Source organism: Aotus nancymaae, unplaced genomic scaffold (genome assembly GCF_030222135.1).
Source record: "Aotus nancymaae isolate 86718 unplaced genomic scaffold, 86718_ANA_hifiasm-v0.15.2.pri h1tg000002l, whole genome shotgun sequence".
Lineage (NCBI taxonomy): Eukaryota > Metazoa > Chordata > Mammalia > Primates > Aotidae > Aotus > Aotus nancymaae.
In genome coordinates this window covers 32,525,822-32,545,738 of record NW_026988413.1, presented here as the reverse complement: position 1 = coordinate 32,545,738, position 19,917 = coordinate 32,525,822, and the positions used below count along the sequence as shown (strand labels likewise).

The 19,917-nt window shown below is 36.5% G+C and overlaps 1 long non-coding RNA gene across 7 annotated transcripts in view; it reads left to right on the top strand.

Annotated features, from left to right (window-relative positions):
• Positions 1–17,848, top strand: part of LOC105732092 (uncharacterized) — a 70,799-nt gene extending 52,951 nt beyond the window's left edge. For 2 of the 7 annotated variants that reach the window (XR_010341727.1, XR_010341729.1), the window contains 3 exons: positions 1,817–1,886; positions 8,807–8,884; positions 10,426–15,997. This is a non-coding gene — a long non-coding RNA (uncharacterized LOC105732092). Of the gene's footprint in view, positions 1–1,816; positions 1,887–8,806; positions 8,885–10,425; positions 15,998–17,225 lie in introns of those variants that run through there. The other 5 variants (XR_010341731.1, XR_010341719.1, XR_010341722.1 and 2 more) reach the window with 4 other exon arrangements.
• The last annotated feature ends 2,069 nt before the right edge of the window (positions 17,849–19,917 follow it).

Sequence of the window (19,917 nt, the reverse complement as noted above, 5' to 3'; positions counted from 1 at the left end):
ACTTCTAATAAAACATCTCACATCTTGCCCACCAGTCTCACAAACAACATGGCTTACACCCCACTAAACAAGACAGTAAAACAACTCTAGGGCCCAGACTTGGCAGGGACAATGCCCCACTCGGTAGGAAACAACTCCAAAATAGTAAAAAACAAAAATAATAATAAATAAATAGTGTAGCTCTTCAACCTCCTGTATGATGGGCCCTCATCATACAGGATGTATGATGAGAAGTAAAGAAGTTCTTTATACTATAAGAAGTAAAGAAGTTCTTTACTTCTTAGTAAAGAACTGAGGCAGGATAGGTACTAAGAAAGTAACCATGTACTCGGAACACTACAACCATGGTGACAACACTGTCAACACAATAAGCACCAGTATTTTGTATTGTAGCCGAGCTCATGCAAGCAAAGCTATATCCAGTAGGGGATTTTTTTTTCTTTGTTTTTTTTTTTTTTTTTTGAGACAGAGTCTCGCTCTGTCACCAGGCGCCAGGCTGGAGTGCAGTGGCGCGATCTAGGCTCACTGCAACCTCAGCCTCCCGGGTTCAAGCAGTTCTCCTGCCTCAGCCTCCCGAGTAGCTGGGACTACAGGCACACGCCACCATGCCCAGCTAATTTTTGTATTTTTAGTAGAGATGGGGTTTCACCATGTTGGCCAGGATGGTTTCAATCTCTTGACCTCATGATCTGCCCGCCTCGGCCAGGAATTTTTCTGTAGAGAGCACACACATTTTGATTTTACTGGTCCTCAGACTGACTCTGCTCATTATAACAGTAAAAAACACACCCAAGTGGAGATTTAAGATGCTAATGAGACATACAATGTATGAACAAGCTTGTACAGCTACCACACATGTGCACCCAGAACATGCTTTCTAGTAACACCTCTTCCCAGACCCTTATGAATAATCATGTAAGACTCCCATAAAGGGAGTTTCCCCAGTAAACAATCAGTGCTGTCTCACCCTTACGAGCAGCTCGCTCTGAATCATCGTGAAGAGTGTACTGTCTACTCTGCACCTCGCTTTCAGAGCTGCTTTCTCCTTTGCAATAAAGTTTTCACAATAGCTGTTGACAAAGACACTCAATGTTCCTTAAATATTAAGCTCCCTCAGGGTTCTGTGCTGGGCTTCATGTCCTCCTCACTCTGGGAAATCCCTTGGGGCCCGGCACTTCAGTGACCACATGCTGATCAGCTTCAAATCTGTCTCTCTCCAACACATCTTTCGTGAGTTTTAGGGCTGTATATTCAGCTACATACTTGACAGTTTCTCACACGTCTTACAGACAACTCAAACTTAATGTATAACAAAATAAACTAATTATTCAACCCTCCCAAAATCCTTTACTAAATGTATAGCCCCTTTTTTGCTGCGCTGTGGAAACTCTGAGTATCAGTATTTAATTTCTGCTCCTTGTCCCATACCTTCCTTTCCAGTGTGTATTTCTCTGATTCTCATGGTTTTAAAAGTAGTGTTTTCTATTATTTGCTTATTTTGGAAGCTGCCTTAATTCTATTATGGGAAAATTGTAATAAATAAGTGAACAAATACATAAAATAAAGCATAAAAGCGAAATACTATGTGCGGTAGTGAGGGAGGACACATCCCAGATTGTCATGATCTCTCCAGGAGGTGGCGCTCACAGTGCACTTTTGCTTTTTTTTTTTTTTTAATTAAGAAAAATTTCATACGGGTCAGTTTTCATATATAGGTAATTAATTTAAAGCAATATATTTTAGGTTTTATCACTTGTTGGGTGATCCTTTGGGCTGATAAGATTTTACTTAATGACTTTGTGTTCTTGTTTTTCAGATAGAGGTAAAGTTTGGGGATGAAGTTGCTAGGAGTGTCAAAATTTGTGATACGGAATTTGTGCTGTGGGGTAAGAGGGGGGACATTACCTAAACACTCTAGGTACTATAATCCAACAAACAAAAATGAATAATCTTACTGTCATAGAGTGGGAAACATGCAAACTGGAAAGCAGAAGATACGATGCCAATTTGACAAGAGAGAACTAACTACTGAACATGCATCGAGGATTATCTTGAAATATAAAAACCATATTTTAAAGGCAATTACATAGTGTAGTCTTTCTTGGCACTTCACTTACAAGACATGTCATTTTTGGTAAAAATTTTTTGTCTCTCTGTGCGCTTTAGATTACTTTTCTTCAGAATGACAAAACTGAGATAAGTAATCTCTAAAATTTCGTGATTACCAAGCAGAACTACAAAGTAAAGGGAAAAAGTAATTGTAAATGTAGCTGGTGAAAGATACAGGCTGAGAGAGCTCTCCTTGCCTAAGGTAAGTGATCTGACAGGTTCTTACCCAGAACTAGTTTGTTGATGGGTGAGAACTTCGAGTAAGTTATTAATCCCAGCTGCATCTAAGACTCACTAGGGAGAATTTTAAGTTATAGCAATGGCTGGACCCCCAATCAGACAAACTAAACAGAATCTCTGGAAGTGGGACCCAGGCAGCACTATTTGTTAAAAAGTGCTCCGGCAATGTTAGTGCACAAATAAGATGAAGAACCACTGATCTAGATCATCAGAAGGACCATTCAAGCTAACACCTTTAATGGGGAACAACAGTGTTCCTAGTTCTAGTGGAAAGCATAAGCATAAGCCTGGAGAGGATAAAGATGCAAAGGGACAAATAAGAAAGTGAATGAAGCAAGACAGTAGAAGCTGTAGAGCACATGTCTAGGAAGAAAGACACAGAACAACGGAGGCTCACACGGTAGGGATACTGCCAAACACAAGTGCCATGCCTTTGGAAAATGTAATCAAATGATGACAATTGCTTTATTTAAAAAATGAAGTATTTTTATTCACCTTTCATTTAATACCTTCAACTTCATCACCATTAAGAAATAAAAATCCTAAATATAGGAAATGTTGTGACTATGAAATAATGTAATTATGTTTTTATAATTCAGTCACCTTATCTCGAATTTCTTCTCCTCTTTCCACATGGAGAAGACTACATTTAAGGCAGCTTTATGCAGACAGGGTATTCTGACAAGTGCAGATCTCTTCTTTATTGAATTCTGTGTTGAATTAGATTGTAGGTGACATTTATGGTTCTTGATTTGATTTTAGAGTTTGAGATTTTTGCTCCAAATAGTTGGTGGATTTTTTGAGTAAAAGGATCATTTTTATATCCCCTTCTGTCATTTTGCTTGGCCCAATTCTGGGTGGCGAAGAATTATTTGCTTCTTGATTCATTAGACTTGAAGGTAGACAGGCACACAGAATCATATGTGTTTTGATGCTTTCTTTGTAAATATAGGATTGCTGTTGTTGGGGAGTCTCACATTCCAGAAAGTTTGTATCTGGATAAGAATGTGAAGAAAAATTATAATGACCTCTCAGAGAAAACAGTACAAAATAAAAATTCAGTTTAAACTACAGACACACATAGAACTTTACATGTAATTTATGCTATACATTATGGTCTTGAAGCCCATTCATTGATTTCGGTTGCACCCTGGGTCTTAGAATATATCTGAAATCGGTATGGATTGGATATATGTGTAAGTTTAGTTTATGTCTTTGATTGGTTAATCTGCACATAAATGGTTTTGTATGTATGAACGAATTTCTCTTAAAAGACACAGAAGTAGATTTGAACATATGTAAGAAAATTCCCTGTTCTTGGATAGGATGTCTCAATACCATAAAGTTGTCAGTTCCCTAAGTTACTGTGTAATTCAATTCAATAAAATATACAATTCAATACATATACCAGCAAACTTTTTTTTAGTGGAGCTAAATAAATTTATCATAAAGTTCATATGAAAAATTTCAAGATTAGCCAAAAAAAATCAAATAAATAAGACTAGGAAGGAGGACCAGCCCTGCCAGACATTTAAAACATGCCATGAAGCAACTATAATTAAATCAGTGTGGTACTGGCTCATGAATAGACAAAGAGATAAGAGAAACAGGACAGGCAAAAGTATCTAAAAATAGACACAACATATATAGAAATTTAATATAAAATAAAAGTGCCATCTCAAGTCACTGGAGGAAAGATGGACTATGGTAAATTATTTTGAGACAACTAATAACCATTTGGAAAAAAATAAAATTACATACATAACTTATACTATACATAAGAATAAACTCCAAATGAATCAAAGATGTGAATGTTAAAAAATACTGAAACTATATAAGTAGTAGAAGAAAATGTGTACATTCCACTTTTAAGGTGTAGGGAAAGGCTTTTAAACTATATGCAAAATCCAGATACAATAAATAAATTGATACCTTTGACTACATTAATTAAAATTATTTGTATGCAAAGAATATCATGAACAAATTAAAAAGACAGTTGATCTTGGAGGAAATATTTGCATGTAAATTATAGGTAAGAGATGAATATCTCTACTATGTTAAAAACTCATACAAATTTAGGATAGAAGATTATACATCTAGTAGAAAATTGGAAAAATTACATGTGTAGACATTACAAAAAAGACAGAACAATGGTTCTTAAACATAAGAAAATATGTTTAACATGACATCATTTGAGGAATGCAAATTAAAATTACATTAAGGTATGATTTCTCCATGTTAGTTTGGTAAAAAAAAATTCTTAAAAATATGACAGCACATTTAGTTGGTCAGGGCGTTGGGAACCAGGACACATATATTGCTGTTGGGATTGCAAACTGGCATAGTCTCCAGGAGGGAAATTTGGCAACATCTTACAAATTGCTTGCATACTTAACTTTTTGACTGAAGAAGTCCATTTCTGGGAATTACTCTAAATATATATTTCTAACATTAATAAAATATATATGCACAAGTTTATTAATTGCAGTATTGTCTGCAATTACCCAACAAAGGAGGGTGGTTGAATGAGGGTGCAGCTGGAAGAAGACCTCTGTGGAGTGATACTGGATAAACTCCAGGATATATTTAAGTGTGAAAGTGCGAAGAAATTATCTATAATATATGTTAAAAGAAAAACTTTTGATAAGTTAAATTAAACACAAATTATTTGAGCAAAGAGTGTGATATGGTTAGGTTTTGTATGCCAACACGAATCTCATCTTAAGTTGTAATCCCCAGGTGTTTAGGGAGAGACCTGGTGGGAAGTAATTAGATTATGGGGGCGGTTTCCCCATGCTGTTCTCATAATAGTGAGTGAGTTCTTAGGAGATCTGATGGTTTTATAAAGCAGTTTTCCCTGCTCTTACACTCTCTCTCTTGCCTGCTGCCATGGAAGATGGCCCTGCTCCCCCTTCTGCCATGATTGTTAGTTTCCTGTGGTCTCCCCAGCCATGTGGAACTATGAGTCAATTAAATCTCTTTCCTTTATAAATTACCCAGTCTTGGGTATTTTCTTATAGCACTATGAGAACGAACTAATACAGAGTGATTTGTGAATTAGGCAGCTCTTAAAACCAGAAAGAGAAGAGATTCAGAGATCTCCACTCAGCAGTGTGGCCAGACAGTATTTATAGACAGAAAATGGATGTGAGGTATAGAAATAGCTTGATTGATAACAGCTCTACGTTTGCCTTGTTTGAACATAGTCTGATCAGCTGGCAGCACGTGATTAGCAGAACATTAGCTGCTGTGATGGACTGACACCTAGCTGTTTGTTACAAAATATTCTTGTAGGTTATGCTCAGTTTGTTTACATACTAAGCTAGATTGTAATTTGTTACTAGGGACTCAAGATACAGAGACAGCCTCAGCCCAAATTTAGTTTAATTTAAAATATGGTACTCTTTATGTTAGAAATAAGGAGAAATGAGAAAACATACATATATCTTCTCATTTTTGCAAAAGCAAAAAACGCACAAAGGGCAAACAACAAATTGAGATTGGTTACTTATGGTGGGGGTGGATATGGTAGGAAAGAGTGGACAGTCGGGATGGACAGAAGTGATATTTCTCTGAATATACATTTCTGTACATTTACACATACAGTAGTCCCTTGGTATCCATTCAGTATTAGTTCAAGGATCCACCCTCAGATATCAAAATCTGAGGATATTTAAGTTCCTTATATAAAATTACATAGCATTTGCTTGTAGTCTACACACATCCTCCTGTATGCTTTAAATGATCTCAACATTACTCATAATACCTCGTACAATGTAAACACTGTGTAAATAGTTGTTACACTGTTTAGGAAATAAGACAAGAAAAAATTCTGTATATGTTCAGTGCAGATACAGTGTCCTTTTTTTTTGTCTAATATTTTTTATCTTTGGTTGGTTCAATTGTCCAATGTGAAATCCATGGATACCGGGCTGACTACATTCTTATTTAACTGTGTTTACATATGCTTCTGCATATTTTTACACATATTACGTATATTCTCATATGTAAGCTGACTTTCAGAACCATGTTTATGTTTCACAGTCTCAAGAAAAAGCAAAATTAGCAGATATTGGGGTGGGAGGCAAGAGGAGATACAAATAGAAATAAATGAACCTGTCTTACAAGTGAATGAGCACAATGAAGGAATAAAAAGAAAAGAACTAATTTAAGTAACTTGGGAAATAGTTTTCCAAAGATATACTCTTAAGCCTAAAGGCAGACAGAATTATATATATCATACCTTATTTATAGTGTTTGTTTTTCACTATAAATTGTTTACCATTGAATAAATAAATGTATTGTGGATAATGAGAGCCAGATATCTCTCTGTTAAAGGAAGGAGTTATAAATAAGTATGATAGTTAATTTTAGGTGTCAACTTGACTGGATTAAGGGATACCTAAGTAGCTGGTAAAGCATTATTTCTGTGAGAGTGATTCTGGAGGAGGTTGGCCTGTGAGTGGCTGAACTGAGTGGGGAAAATTGACCCTTGGTGTGGACCCCTCCTTGGTGGGGAGGTGGAGAAAAGGTGAATTTGCTTCCTCTCTTGGAGTTGGGACACGCTTTTCCTGTTTTAAGACACCAGACTCCAGGTTCTCTGGCCTTTGGACTCTGAGACTTGCAATAGCAGCTTCTCCATGTTCTCAAACCTGCAGCGTAAAAATGGGAGTCATGCCATTGGCTTCCCTGGTTCTGAAGCTTCTGGACTTGAACTGACACAGTCACCATTTTCCCTGGGTCTCCAGCTTGCAGAAAGCCTACTGTAGGACTTCTCAGCCTCCATAATCATGCGAGCTGATTCCCTTAATTAGTCCCCTTTCACTTATCTGTCTCTCTATCTCTATCAATCAATCTATCTATCTCATCAATCTATCTATCTAATCTATTTCCTATTAGTTCTTTCTCTCTGGAGAACTCTAATATATGTAAAGGAGTTAGGGCAGAATAAACTTTGTGGTGTTGGACTGGAATTGGAGGTATCAGTATGAAAGCAAGGCCGTATCTTTATTTCCTACCTTTGTCCCTGAGAGATCCAAAAGCAATGACACCTCATTGCTAATGAACATACTTAGTGTCCAGATACTGGTTTTGGAATACCATTTTCCAATAAAAGCAACCAGAGCTTTTTGGAAAAGTAGTTCATTCTGGGTATGGGGCATTGTGCCTGGGGTCTCAAGGTCACCCCCAACTTTGGTAATTTGCTTGAAAGATCCACAGAATGAGCATATAGTCATACTCATGTTATTGCAGCCAAAATATAGAAAACAAAATCAGCAAAGGGGAAAGGGCATGGGGTGAAGTTCAAAGGAACAAATGTACAAATTTCCAAGACTTTTCCCAGTAGAATTACTCAGGATGAGTTTACTTTTTTCAGCATCAAATTGGGACAGCACATGGGAAACATTGTCTACCAAGGATGCTCATTAGAGACTTGATGCCCAGTCTTGTTTTGAGGTTTGGTCGTGTCAGAATCCTATGCCTCTCTTGTACCAAAATTCCAGACACCAGAAGGAAATAAAGTGCTTGACATAAAACACAGTTTTTTTTTTTTTTACACAAAAAGTTTAGGCTCAGCAATCCCTTTTTATCAGGAAATACTGAGAATGCACCAGAAATCCAAGTTTCCAGATGCTAGACAAGGTCCAACCATGTAAATAGGCCTTCTTATAGATAGCAGCCTCCAGTCTGCCATATTAACTCTGTTTTGCTCAAAGTAAGGTGCTCTAAAAGAACAGAAACTCATTGGTACACCAGATTGCTAAATATGGTACAATTTGAGCTACAAAATTATTATAGTAATGAATTATAACTTACTGAATAATAAGATTGCACAAGTTCCTGCCAACATAAATATATAAATATAGTGAATTCTTTTAATTTTGTGTTGCCTTGGTATCCTTTTTGAATAGTTTAACTCTCTCATGCCTGAAGTAGAGCTCAGTCACTCTTATATGGTTTCCAGTTTTACGCCACATCCAAATGGCTTAGACTGGTGGCTAGAGATAAGAACTTGTTGCATTTCTCCTGCCTCAGGGCTCCTTGTTTCTCACTGCTTCTTTTTTTTTTTTCTTTTTGAGACAGAGTCTCCCTCTGTCACCAGGCTGGAGTGCAGTGGCATGATCTCGGCTCATTGCACCTTCTGCTTCCTGGGTTCAAGTGATTCTCCTGCCTCAGCCTCCTGAGTAGCTAGAACTACAGGCTCGTGCCACCAGCCCAGCAATTTTTTGTATTTTCAGTAGAGATGTTGGCCAGGATGGTCTCAATCTCCTGACCTCATGATCTGCCTGCCTCAGCCTCCCAAAGTGCTGGGACTACAGGCGTGAGCCACTGCGCCTGGCCCCCACTGCTTCTTTAAACAGACTCCTCAGGTATTTACCCAAAAACTAAAGCAACCTAAACATTATTCATTTCTATATACTACCGGTTGCTAATGCCCGCTTCTCTCTCCTCATAGCTCTTCATGCCTGCCTTGTGTGACCTGGGGATGAAAGAGTGCCCACCCAACTCACTGTACCCTCCTTGGTCAGAATTTGTAAGTAAAAGTCTTCGCACTTATTTCCTATTGTAATAGTGTATTGAATTTGTGCTTTTTATGTCAAGAATCAGGAGCTACTGTAAGCTGGATTTTGTACAGAAGCTGGGGAAACACAAAATCAAGTTCCCAGTGCCAGAGCAGTGGTCAGAGGGGCATAAACTGAACACTGGTCAGAAAAGAGCCACAGAGCATCTGCCAGTATAAACAAGTTTCCTATATGAGGGAGCCCCTGGTTGTGGGTCAGACAAGTAGGCATTAGGCCATTTGCCAGGTTAAAAAAAAGTAAGTATCTGGTGAAAGGCATGCAGTGAACATGTCCAGTTTCCCTTCATTTCCTGTTGGGGCAGAGTTGCTGACCAGTCTGATACTGGAGCCTCAGTTTAGCTGAGGGCTCTCAAAACAGTAAGGAAGACAGAAAACTATATCTTCTGGTAAAATCCCAACTAATAAATAAATATAATGAAAATGGAAAATTACCATTAGTAATGCCACAGTAGTGATTGATCCAAGCAGGAATCATAAACAGATGTCAAAATTAGCAGGCAAAGGCCTGTGAGAAATGGGATATTTATATGCTCTAAATGGTCCACAATAGACTTCTCAGTTACAAAGGAAAATACAACTTTACAGTGAAGAAACCTAGCAGACACCATTTTAACCAAGTAATCAGAGTTATCATCATCAGTAATGGGAGAAACCAACAACATGTACCTCTTGAGGAACGCAATGAGAAAAAGCATCACTTCTGGGATATTCATGCCAAAAATGTAAAACCCAAATTCATTACTCAGAAAACATCTGGGGCTGGGTGGTGGTTTGTGCTATGGGAGGCTGAGGTGGGAGGATCTCTTGAGCCCAGGAGTTCGAGGTTGCAGTGAGCTGCAATTGCACTACTGCACTCCAGCTGGAGAGTGAGACCCTGTCTCCAAAAGAAGTGAAGCAAATCAAAGAGAACATCAGAACAATTCAAATTGAGTGACATAAAAAAAAAAACAAGACCAGGACTTTTCAAAAGTTTCAAAGTCATGAAAGACAAAGACTAAGGAACTAACTTGTTCTGGTTAAAGGAAACTAAAAACACATGACTTCAAAATGCATTGTGTTTTATAGTCAAAAATCAGGAAAATTTAAATGACCTACATCAAGAAAATGGAAATAATGTCTGTAGATTACATAATAGCATTGTATTTATCATAGTTTCTTGATTTTTTTTGTCTACAGTAGTATGGTTTATTCAGTTGTTAAAAGCAGTAAATACTTTTCAAAGGAAATGTTTTCTTTCTTCTGAAAAACAAAACAAAAAGGATCAGCAAAAAAGTTTTTATGACTTTTTTAAGCAAAAAGTCATAAAAAGTCACAAAATGATTGTTTTGGTCTTGTATTAGTTTAGTCCATGCTATTAACTCTTAATTTGCCTGATATTGAGCTACATTCCTTATGAATATATTAAGTTTCTGTGAGAATCTTGAAAGTTTATTTGTGTTTTCTTTTCTATTTCAATGGCACAGATTTTTCTTTTCTTTTTTTTTTTGAGACAGCATTTTGCTCTGGTTGCCCAGGCTGGAGTGCAATGGTGTGATCTCAGTTCATTGCAACCTCTGCTTCCCGGATTCAGGCAATTCTCCTGCTTCAGCCTCCTGAGTAACTGGGATTATAGGTACATGCCACCATGCCCAACTAATTTTTGAATTTTTAGTAGAGATGGTGTTTCACTGTGCTGGCCAGGCTGGTCTCAAACTCCTGGCCTCAAGTGGTCTGCCCACCTCGGCCTCCCAAAGTGCTGGGATTACAGGCATGAGTCACCACGCCCAGCCAATGGCACAATTTTCAACGTTATCAGAGACTTGCATTTTAGAGTACCCATTACAGTCCTGTAACTGATTATAAACCACCTTTTGAAAAGGTTTAAAACAAGACAACAATTGTCTTTGGGTGACCAAAGATTTTGATAATTTAATTATGTCATGTAAATAGCTAACAACTGGGAAACTGGACAAAGGGAATATACAGCATGTTGTAGTATTTTTACAACATACTTGTAAATATAAAACTATTAAAAATTGAAAAGTGAGAAGATAAAAATAATTAAAACATGAATTAAATATATCTGCATGACATTAAGAAATTTCTTTAATATACTAATTTTTGAAATTATTACATTGTGCTAAAATTTATGAATTTCATTTTATAATATTCTCTTAACTGTAAATAACATTATGTAGAAGTTAAATAATGTAGTTTCAAGCGCTACAAAAGTAAAAGTAAATTTTCAAAATATGTTTTCAGTTAGTTAACAAGTTGAGGATAAAGAATACAAACAATCATAAAGAACCTGAGGAATTTGGTAAGTTTTGGATAAAAAAGTTTGTCTTTCAAAAATCCCCAGGAAATATCAGTACATTCTGTGTCAATAACTAAATGTTTCAAAGTAGGGATTTTCTTTTGGACGGAAAAAAACATTTTATAAAAGATTTCAATGGCAGTTCAAACAACTCTGTTTAGGCTGTTTTAAAGGCTGTTTTCAATTGACCATAGTTGTTCAAATTGTCGCAATTCAAAAAAAAAATTGCAGTTAAAATGAGCCAATTTAGCTTGGCCAGATGTTGTTTTCAACCCTAGATGTGTGGTTAAAGCGGCTGATGTCAGAAGTAAATTGTCAAATTTGTGCAATAACTTGGTCACTGCAAATTACTTAAAAAAGTAGATACATTTGCTGAGATAACACCTTTGAAAAATCTATCAAACAAAAACTTTTATTTTCATCTTGTATGATATTTGGATGCCATAATATGCGGTTACCTGGGATTTTTTTGGATTATCAGGTACAATGTTGTTTGAATGGCTCTACCTCTAACTGGAATTAATAAGCTCTGTCGACTTCTTTGCTGCAGCATGGATTTATTTGCAGTGCACTGTAACTAGTACCTAATAGCTTCTGTTTCTTCTGCTTTTTTCTTTAGAAAGATGAACATTAGAAATTTAACAAATAATGGCTTTATTTATTTCAATTAAATCAGTCTTCTACATACATGCTGTCATCTTAAAGGGGAATATCTGCTGATACTTTCTCTCCTCCTTTGTACCTCAATCATTAACTGCTTTAAGCTTTTCCATGTCTGAGTTTTAGAGTTTAAATTGTGTTTATAATTTATGACCTCACTCTTTTTTGTGCTTTCAATGAGACACTTCCACGTAATCTGCCTTTGCTCTTTTGTTTCCCATAAAGGACTCTGGTTGGGATACATTTCAATAGCTGTTTCAGCATTTCTTTAGATTGCATACCTGCAGTGTCAAACTGGCTCCCTGCAATCCAAATTGGTCTACCTGAGCCACAATGAGAGGAAGAAGATTCTGACAAGTGCATTATAGGACAACTTAAATGGGATTTTCTAGAGCATGAATATTAGACTGTAAAAAATTAGATCTTTATTAGTATTGTGAGCCTCTTTTACTAGGACAGCCTTAGATTGTCTTAGCAATTTAAAGGGATGGACTCAGTGCTGCTTTATCAGCTCTTATAAAGCCAGAGGCTCTCTAAAAACTAAGGAGTTGCAAGGCAGGAGGTATAATGCTCAAAATTCCAAGTTTAAAATTCCTTCAGCTGGATTTTTTGAGGTAAAAAGTGTCATTGTTATCATAATACAATGTCAGCACAAGCCCATCTTCAGTGAGTTTCTTAGCACCGCCTCTGTGCTTTAGGAAGGTTATACCATGACCTTCATTTCAGAACCAATGCACTGGTCGGGAATCTTTATCCCATTTAATGTTGTCTCTAGATCAGCAAATCCATATCCCTGAGACACCTAAGGGCTGATGAAGGAGCCATAAGATATGAACCAGATTAAAAACTCATTCATTCTAGCCCCAGAAACTACAGTTGAGATATTCATAGTGTAAAAGAAAAATAGCACTGATGCTTTCTAAAACTGGCAAGAAGATTTTATTTAAGACTATTGCAAAAGGGGTCAAAACTATTGCAATAAAGGACAATTCAGCTAAAAAAGCAAACAGGATTGTTTCAAGCACTGGGGTGAGCTAGTGAAAAAATACTGGAGGCGATGGGGGGAAGTTGGTTAGTTTGATTAGGTCATTTGTGTTTGTCAGTCAGTGCTTATTGAAATTAAGCTCCTACCCTCCCACAGAGACTGGGAGATAGGAGTGCTAACTTTTTTTTCTTCAATTATTACATTTCTGGGAGAAGGTTTACATCTTAAAGACATAGAAAGAATTTACAATGGTAAGTTTCCTAAAGTAAATTCTCTAAGAAAAAGGAGGTAAGAAAGAAACCTGTCTATATTTAAGTCAGGCTGAGGGGATTGTTAAAGCTGTTTTCATCAACAATGTAGGAGAGTCACTAATGAACCATGAAAGCATCCAAGAAAGAGTAAGTTTTAAAACCTTGCCAGGCACAGAGAATGAGAAGACAGTACTGTTTTCTGAGGAGAAATTCAAGCCACCTGCAGAAATTTGCATAAGTAACAAAGAGCCAAATATTAAGCCAAGACAATGGGAAAGTGAACCCAGGGTATGTCAGAGGTATTCAGGGCAGCGCCTTCTATCACAGGCCCAGAGGCCTAGAAGGAAAAAAATGGTTTCATGGGCTGGGCCCTAGACCTTGCTGCTTTGTGCAATCTCAGAACTTAGTGTCCTTGTGTCCCAGGTATGGCAAAAAGGGCCCAATGTATAGCTCAAGTCTTTGCTTCAGAGGGTGCAACCCCCAAGACTTGACAGCTTCCATGTGGTGTTCAGCCTGTGGGTGCACAGAAATCAAGAACTGAGGTTTGGGAACCTCCACCTAGATTTCAGAGGATGTATGGAAATGCCTGGATGTCCAGGCAGAAGTTTGCTCAGGGGTGGAGAACCTCTCCTAGGGCAGTGCAGAAAGGAAATGTGGGTTTGGAGACCCCACACAGTGTCTTCACTGGAGCACTGCATATTGGAGTTGTGGGAAGAGAGCCACTCTCCTCCAGACCCCAGAATGGTAGATCAACTGATGACTTGCACTGTGTGCCTGGAAAAACCACAAACACTCAATGCCAGCCCATGAAAGCAGCTGGGATGGGGTCTGTACCCTGCAAAGCCATATGGGTGGAGCTGCACAAGGCCATGGTAGCCCACCTTTTGCATTAGCATTACCTGGATATGAGACAAGGAGTTAAAGGAGATCGTTTAAGAGCTTTAAGATTTGACACCCCACTGGATTTCAGGCTTGCATGGTGTCCTTCATTTTGGTCAGTTTCCCCATTTGAAACAGGTATATGTACCCACTGCCTGTACCTCCATTGTAACTAAAAAGTAACTAACTTGGTTTTGATTTTACAGGCTCATAGGTGGAAGGAATTTGTCTTGTCTCAGATGAAACTTGGGACTTGGACTTTTGGGTAATGCTGGAATTAATTAAGACTTTAGGAGACTGTTAGAAGGTATGATTGGTTTTGAAATATGAAGAAACAGATTTATGAGGGGTCAGGGGAAGAATGATATTGTTGATATTGTAGGCTTTGTGGCAGTTTCCCCCATGCTGTTCGCATGATAGTGAGTGAGTTCTCATGCAGTCTGATGGTTTTAAAAAGGGTTCTTTCTCCCTTCACTTGAGAAGAAGGTGTTTGCTTCTCCTTCTCCTTCTTCCATGATTGTTAGTTTCCTGAGGCCACCCCAGCTATGTAGAACTGTAAGTCAATTAAACCTCTTGCCTTTATACATTATGCAGTCTTGGGCAGTTCTTTAGAGCAGTATAAAAATGAACTAATACGGGTTCCATAAGATTCCAGTGAAGCTGAAAAATTCCTACTGTCTAGAGATGTTATAGTCATTGTAATTTCATAGCACAATGCGTTACTCACATATTTATGGTGATGCTTTTGTAAACAAACCCACTGCATTGCCAGTTATATAAAAGTATAGCATGTACAATTATGTACAGTACTTAATACTTTATAATGATAATAAACTGCTTTGTTATGGATTTCTGTAATGACTGTACTATACTTTTTATTGTTATTTTAGGCTGTACTTTTATTTATTAAAAAAAGTTAATTCTTAAACAGCCTCAGCAGGTTTTCCAGCAGGTATTCCAGAAGAAGACATTGTCATCATAGGAGATGGTAACTCTATGAGTGTTACCGTCTCTGAAGACATTCCAGTGAAAAAATATGTAGAGGTGGAAGAGGTGATATCGATGATCCTGACCCTGTGTAGGCCTAGGTTATGGTATATATTCGTCTTAGTTTTTAATAAAAAACTTTAGAAAATGAAAGCAAAGAAATTTCCATTTAAAAACAGAAAGTAAACCTTATAGAATAAGGATGTAAAGAAAAAATATTTTAATAGAGTTGTTTTATTAAGCTGCTTAACATTTAAGTTATATAATAATGTGTTCATGTTTTGAGCTAGTTGTTATTCCAAAAAAACTAAAAGTTACAAAAGAAAGTTTATAGAGTAAAAAAGCTACAGAAGCTAACGTTTATTTTAGATGCACAGATACTTACCATTGTGTTACAATTGCCTATAGTATTTAGTACAATAACCTGCTGTACAGGTTTGTAGCCTAGGAGCAATGGCTGTACTGTATAGACTAGGTATATAGTAGGGTATCTCATCTAGGTTTGTGTAAGTATATTCTATGATGTTCAAAAGAACAAAATTTTCTGGTGATGTATTTTTCAGACTGTATCTCTGTTGTTAAGTGATCCATGACTGTATTGCATTTATCTTATTTATATGTGGAATGTTTTGAAAAGACAAAGTATTTGAAGCAGAGAGTAGAACAGTGGAAAGCTTGGGTTAGGGGGGTAAGGGAAATGGAAGTATGTTGGTCAAAGGGTATATAGTTCAGTTATGCAAGATGAATGAGTTCTGGTAATCTAATATACAGCAATCTGACTTTAGTTAATAATACTGCATTTATATACTTGAAATTTGATAGGACAGTAGATCTTAAAGTTCTCATTATAATGGTAACTGTGTGAGGTGATGGATGCCAATGAATTGTGATAATCATTTCACAGTGTATACATGTACCAAAACATCACATTGTGTGCTGTAAGTATGTAACATTTATGTTTCCAACTACACCTCAATAAAGATGAGAGAAAAGATCAGTTAAAAAAAAGAAATATTTATGGTATTTTGTTGTAGTAGCCCAAAAAGGCCTTCTGGATTTTTTTATCTGTTATATTTTTATTGAATGTTTATACCTTTTTCTTAAATATTTAAAATAAGGAGACTTAAAAAATAAAGAAATTCACATTTAGAAATAAAACATTTCTCACAGCTCAAGAAGCTAGAAAGTTCAACATCAAGGTGCAGCCAATTTGGTGTCTGGTGAGGCCCTGCTTTCTGATTCTGATTCTCTCTGTGTCCTCCCATGGCCACAGTACAGAAATGTACTGATAGCACCTCAATTAGCCTAATTCTTTCTTTTGTAAATAATCTGTTTATTTACTATATATGCTCCACATACTTTCTATTGGAATACAGAATTTTTTCTTTTGATTTTGAGAACTCTTCATGAAATAATAACATTCACCTTTTATATGCCATTTATGTTGCCAGTGTCTCCACCTTTTGTCATTTATCATTTTATTAGATATATTATGATGTTTACGCGTGTTTTTTACTCAAATGTTAAATATTTATATAGTAAAAATTTTAAATTTTCTTCTCTTTTGTAATGATAGGCCTTCTTCAATTTAAGATTATAGCAAGATGTATGTATATTTTCTCCTAACACTTTTTAAACTTTCTATGTTCGAATAATTTTTGTTACAAAATAATATGAAGAATTCCCAGCCTCCTTGAATGTTAACATTTTACTACACTTGCTTTATTTTTTCTCTCTATTTACATGATTTCTAATGCTTTTACTGTCTGGCTTTTTTTCATTAAAAATTTAACCTGTATGCTTTATTTTCTTATATGGTATAAATTAGATGCCTAACTTCATTTTTCTTTTTCAGTCATTAGCAACTTGTTCCAAAACTATCTTTAAATAATTCCTCTCCATATTCACATGGTCATATTTACCAAATATAAAAAATTGTATATTCTTTCATACTTGTTCCAGGATTTTGTGTTCTGATGTATTTTCTGACTATTTTGACAACAAAATTGCATGCTTTTAATTATTTTAGTTCAATAGGGGAGTATCCCCTTATTAATTACCTTCAGAATTATCTACACTAGTCTCATATATTTAATCTGTTAAACAAATTTTAGAATTTTCAGTTCAATTTATCCAAAAGAATATGCTATTGATGTTTTTATTTAAATTACATTATATGAATATATAAATTTGAGGGAAATTTACATAGTGACATTGTTGTATGTTTCTCTTCAGGAATATGATAAATCTTTTCCATTCAAATTATGAGGACTTCAGTGCCATGTTTGGAAAAAAATTGAGGTTCCATTTTTACCCAGTTCTGAAGAGGCTGACCCAGAAGACTTCTCAGTGAAAGGGAATACCAAGTATTTCCTCCTTGTGCCTCGTCCTCAATCTCTCCTTCATGTTTATGTCTTTCCAGTCTGAATTCCACCCCATCATTCTTCTAGTCAGTTTACTTGTTCTGGAAGTCATCCAGTGTCTTCCCTCCCTTGTCTACTTTGTTGAAGAGCAGTATAACTTGAAGTTATTTGTTAAGGGTATGAATGAATTTTTAAGTAACCTATTATGACATGGCATAAAGAAAAACTCATTAAATATGACACATGTCCTATATAGTTAGGAAATAACCAGGCTTTGACTTGACCAAGAAATGTATAGCTTAAATAAGGTACTATTTTTTTCATGCTCAGTAAATTTAACAATTGTAAATTATTGCCAGTGAAACAATTAATTAATTTGGTCAAAACAATGAAATGTACTGATAGCACCTCAATTAGCCTTCTTTTTTTCATTCATTAATAAGATTTGGGAATGTGTGTTTTTTATATTTATTAAATTCATTGCACATGTTAGAATTGTCTTGTAAAGATTACTTGTGAGTGTGTATGTGTGCTTTTTATCCCTAGAAGAACTATAAAATCTATCACAAGAGCTTTCCCCACTTGTTTACTTGTATACTTCAATATTCGATGCCCACAAGACTCTCAGGAAATACTGTGAATTACTGCAGTGTGGACTTGCTGTTTGTTCAGCTTCACAGTTAAATCTGGCTTCAAGGCTTGATGCAGATCGAAGTGTCAACTTGGGGACTGTTCTAAAATGCACCCAGGATTTTGGTTTTATTCAGATACATTGAGACCAATGGGAGATATTTGCCATTGAAAAGATATTAGGAGCCAGGCATGGTGGCTCACGCCTATAATCCCAGCATTTTGGGAGGCTGAGGTGGGCGGATCACTTGAGATCAGAAGTTTGAGACCAGCCTAGCCAACATGGTGAAATGCCTTATCTACTAAAAATACAAAAATTAGCCAGGCATGGTGGCATGTATCTGTAATCCCAGCTACTCAGGAGGCTGAGGCAGGAGAATCGCTTGAACCTGGGAGGCAGAGATTGCACTGAGCCAAGAACATGCCACTGCAATCCAGCTTGGGCGACAGAACAAGACTCCATCTCAAAAAAAGAGAAAAGATTATTAGGTTGGTGCAAAGGTAATTGCAGTTTTCACCATTGGCAAAAACTGCAGTTACCTTTGCACCAACCTAATCATTTATTACACACACAGTTCCCAAGAGGAGCGGTAGACTGCACCATTCAGGCCCTCAGGATAGAACACCAAAGTTGGTCCTAGGCAGAGTGAGGGAAACTGCAAGAAAGGCTTTATTAAGGCTCACAGGAGAGAATGGAAGACATGGGCTAAGGAATCCAAGTTACCACTGGCTCATTTGAATAATTTTAGTGGGCTTTGGAGTATACCATAGTTGTCTGATGCCTGACCCTTGGGCAATTAGGATAACGGTAGGTATCTCATGAGGGGCGTTTGGGCTTGAGGTTAGTTCACATATTAAAGGCATGCTCCAGGGATACTTCTTTGCTGTCTCTAGGAATTAGCTAGCCTTGGTCTCAAGGCCCCAGATGTCAACACATCAGATACAGAAAGTGTTTAATAGAAAACATGGATAATGCAGTTGGCAAGCTGCAATTATCTCTTTTTACACATTTGCAGGCAAAGCAATTTGTATACAGATGAAGTTGTTGAGAATTCTAGACTCTGAAAATCCCTGATGAAGGTTTCTAGCAGCAACTATTCATTTGAGTTAAGCATTCATCTCCAAGTTGAAATATTTAGAAATTGGAAATATTCTAGTAAAATTTAACTTATCCAAGACTAATACCTTTGTGTGAGTTATTTAGTTACAGCTAGTTTTCTTTGTGATTTCAAGAGTGTAGCTGAAACTGAGAGCTACTCAAGAAGGTTGATGATGAAGAAAGACCCAGAGTGGAGATACTGAAGTCATATTTGGTCCTTTCACTATTCTTTAGAAAGTGTGCCTTCTTTTTAGAAGTGGTTTTATGCTGTGACATTAATCGTGGAACTTGCCTCCTGCTGACAGTGAATACTAGAAAATTGCTTTTTACTTCTTGGTAGCACTCATACTTTATTCAGGCTTGCATTTTCAGTGCTTTTGCACAATGACTGGTGTATATTTGGTGCACAGTAAGTCTTTTTGACTGAATAATTACAAATAATATGTGCAAATAATATATATGAGACTCATATATCTGTTCTTTAACACTTCACTAAGCAATTTCTTTACGAATTGTCCAGTCTCTACTAGTATTTCTCATGTGAAATCTCCTAGTTTCCGTATTCTTACAGTTCGTTCTGCTAAGTCAGAGAGTAGGGAATAGTGTGACTATTATAGTAAGAGTTTGAGCACTAACAGAGAGTACTGATGTAGCACTATTTGACTCAGTTTACAGTTATTTTTCTTATGTAATAGATAGAGCTATGAAAAAGGGAACAATAAAAAAATATTAACTTTGTAATGCACCAAATAACAGCATGTAGTGTGAAAGAGCAATTAGATATACAAGCAAAGAAATGAGTGAAAAGAACGCACTCAGTTTCACTTATTAAGCA